Below are 4,108 nucleotides of genomic sequence, written 5' to 3'. Positions count from 1 at the left end.
TCTCTCGTATATGATAGCTCATGATTTAATCTTATTTGTATTTGATTATTTTCATATATACTTATGATAGCTTTTAGGATATTATTTAGTATTTGTCTTTCTTTTAATATGTTAAATAAAATGCTTCTTTTAACTTTGTGAAATGCTTTTTCAAAGTCAATATGTGTTTCTTAATTGTATTCTCTTCTTTTCTCTATTATTAATTTTAGGCAAAAGGCCGGGTCTATACATGATCGTCCTTTTCTAAACCCATTCTGTATTTCTAAAATAAAGTTTCGGAATATTTCATTAGTTTGCTATTTAAGATTCTGCTATATATTTTGTAACAGCAATTTAGTATGCTTATACCTCTATAGTTTTTAGGGTCATCTCTATTATTTGTGATTCCTATCTTTTTTAAAGATAGGAATCACAATTGCTTTTTTTTCCCATTCTATTGGGAGTTTACCAGTTGTATAAATTTTATTTTAAAATAATACGAATCTTTCTTTGAACCTTATTCCTGCATATTTATATAATTCTGAACCTAGCTTATCTTCTCCAGGTCATTTTCAGGCTGATTTCTAATCATCTTTAGTTATTTCCTTTTCATTGAGTGTTTGCCAGTTATCTTTTTTAAAATATTTATCTGTCCACAATTCTGTGTAGAAATTTAGAAATTCTTCTAATTTCAATTCGGTGTTTAATTTTATGTTTTCTTTAGTATCCGCATTTAAGTGTTTCAAAATTTTACATACATTGGGTCTTGTTTTATATAAATCATGTTCTAAATTAGAAACAAATTTCTTCCATGATTCTCTATGTCTTTTTCTGACTTCTCTTTTAGCTATGGCTCTTATTCTTTTATATTCTATTTCATCTTCTAATCTTTTACTGCTTAATCATTTATGATAGGCTTCTTTTTTTTTCAGACTTTTTTCAGATTATAACATTTCCATGTTATAATAACGCTAGTGTTATTATAACATGGAAATGTTATAATAACACTAGCGTTATGAAACAAACAACATGAATAGGAAATAAGTAAGGGCTTAATTGCCACCTGGAGACAGCATGTGGGATAACGAGTAAAGCTTGTAAACTCAGTGCATTAGTTCGAATGGGCGACGACAGCTGAAGCTAGATGAACCAGAAAGAATATCTCCGCAACCATCGCTCTGCTAGAACGACACGTGCAAGGGTCTCAGATGTACCTTGAGTACGATAAGCACAGTCGACGTTGAACGTCTTAGCATCAGAGGGAGCTAAGGAATGCTGAGAATATATGCCACAGATCATCGCATCATAACCACCACAGCGTTGTTTTGCTGTGACTACCAATGATGAGTCCGTGACGAGTCCATTGAAAATGAGAGGCAGAAGATTAACAGAATCAGAAAGCAGACTTGCTATAGCGAATCAAGTTCTATAAGCAAGGACTTTAAGGTGTGTATCCGAAAATCACATTGCGTCGGACGATTTCCCGAAGAATACAGTATAACAGAAGAAGACCGTTGTGATTACCATGATTTATCAACAAAAAACAAGCAACAACAACAACGCTAAGGACCGGCCTGGATGACTGATTCTGCGTGCACGCACGCACGCACGCACACACACACACAGTACCGTGTGTGAACACGTGGCGTGATGCTTGCAAAGTATACTATGAATAAACTAATAGCTTGCTTCTTGCGTGTATAAGATTAGTCTTTAAAATATAATAAATAAATGAATATATACACACACGCAAGAAGCTATTAGTCGACTTGCCTTTGTTTTGTTGCTGTTTCTGGCTGTTTACTGAGGTGATATTTGTAAATGCACCGGTACCTAATCTGGTCCATTGTTATTTCTCTGGAGAGGACTAGCCATCTCTTTTCAAATCGCATTTTACACTTTCACAATTTAGGTCACGCGGACGCTGTTTGGGCACTTGCGTCAACCTTACAACAAACATTCGTTTTTCTATTGGCGTTTGGTCATTGTGACCATTTCAATCAATTATGTTTCCCTTATTTCCGCTTTGTTTATAGATTCATGAACCAACAGTTTATCGTCATTTCTTCTTCTTCTTGCACTGATGAAATGCCTTTTGTATTTCATCGTTCCAGTTGAAATGACTGACGCAGTGCCATAAGTAAACTCCATTGTGAGAATATCACTGCAAGACGAGTCTTCTTCAATTCCTGTTCATTTGAATGCAACATAACAGATCGAAGTTGTGAATTAAGGATTGATCACGGCCTTTTGTACTGTGTTCTGCTTTGTGAGGTATTGTTAGAGGAATACAAAGCAGCGAGAGAGAGAGAGAGAGAGAGAGAGAGAGAGAGAGAGAGAGAGAGAGAGAAAGAGAGAGCATGATTTACTAACTTATGGCTTCCAATTAGATTACTCCAATCCTAATTTTCTAATTTCGTTTACTCAAATGGAATTTTCAAGCAGTTCAGCATAAACATTCCTAATGAGAACATCACCTGTATTTAATACCACGCCAGCTATTGAATGCATTAAATCTGAAATGCGATTAAACTTCTCTGCACAGTTCTCTGACTGCTGACGTAGTTGCTAAATAATGCGATATTAATACCTAAGAGAATGAAGGAGTGCACAGAAGTCTTAAAGATTAGTATAAAATATATGTAAAAACATTTATATAATTTAAAACATTATTCGCAATACTAGCTAATATTGCTGATCCTTAAGAACATATCTCATCTTGTAGAAATTTTTCATTACGATCAGAGATAGTTAAATGATCAGAAAATACACGCGTCGTTCTAGTTGCATTTTTTTACCCTCAAGAATACCTTCAAGTGATATTTCCGCAGAAAAAGTTACTTTACACAATGAAAGTTAGATATTTATTTCGAATGTAGAATTTCCATGATGTGGATTTTAGTTAAGTGTCTACCTATGGTTTTCTTTTAGTCCCCGTCACAAGGAGAATTTATGTTTACATTCCTTTTGCTTTATGTAAATCATGAATTTCAATTTATTTTAACTGAAATCATCTTAAAAATAACAGAACTGTAATGTTTCTGAAGTTCCATACTGTATTCAATTACGCAAATTTTAATTTTCGGTGCAAGTCAGGAAAGAACTTTGACACTGAACATTGAAGTTCAGTCCTGTTTTTTTTTTTTATTTATTTATTTTTTTTTTTGCGCAATACCATAGTATGAATGCTGTACGAATTTTGTAATCTATAAATGCATATTTAAAACTGATATTTTTAGGGGGGGGGGGAATGACAGAGAGCGATGTCTGTACATCCCGTAATGCCAAACTTATTTTAGTTTAATAGTGTGTAAGGACCTGGATTCGAATTGCTTGTGGAACGCAAAAAACCTTTATAAGTGATTTTCACTTCACGGTGAAGTGACTATTCTGTTTAATATGGAGGAGGCGAGATTTTTCCTGCATCAAAACAGAAACAGACATGCCAGTCAGAAAAACACGTTCATTTTAACAGACAATATGGCTAAGGCCATATTGTCTGTTAAAATAAAATAAAAAGCAATGGCCACTTAGCATCCACTTTTTAAAAAATAATTAATTTGCCATGCAAGTTAAAATCTTTTAGAATGGGTTTTTCAACAGAAATTCTATAATTTTTGTACTGCATTTTATTTGTCTCAAATGTACTTTCCTAATCAAAACAGTCTTCTTAATTTATGTTTGAATTATATTACTGAACCGCCATTTACTCAGATTTCAAGTTCTAGAGCTGTATTTCAGTGTATTCACTTTTATTTTCGATTGATCTCATGTTAATAGTGAGGGAAAATTGTAAATTAAGAATATGGCGGCAGTCGAAATTAGCATAGTATATAGTAACAATTCGATTGAAGTAAATATAGTCTTATAAAGTGTACTTTACATTCAGTTTTCATCATCCATTCTGTTTATTCAAATAAAGTCGAAAACAACTTAGGTCATCTTTAAAAGTATAACCTCCTTCATTTCAAAAGCAGCGTATTTTCGAAACTTCTGGCATCAAACGATAGCGTGAAGTATCAATAATCATTTGGACTTTTACGGCTCTAGCAGTCAACGATCGGAAGATTAAAACATTTCTGGAGCACGCGCGTAACTTCGTTCTCTTCCATCCTTGGTGTTTGCAAGC

Source organism: Typopeltis vanoorti, chromosome 7, assembly GCF_054136105.1.
Source record: "Typopeltis vanoorti isolate ZY-2024b chromosome 7, IOZ_Tvanoo_1.0, whole genome shotgun sequence".
Classification (NCBI taxonomy): domain Eukaryota; kingdom Metazoa; phylum Arthropoda; class Arachnida; order Uropygi; family Thelyphonidae; genus Typopeltis; species Typopeltis vanoorti.
The sequence above is the reverse complement of the archived record's forward strand: the minus strand, read 5'-3'. Positions refer to the sequence as shown.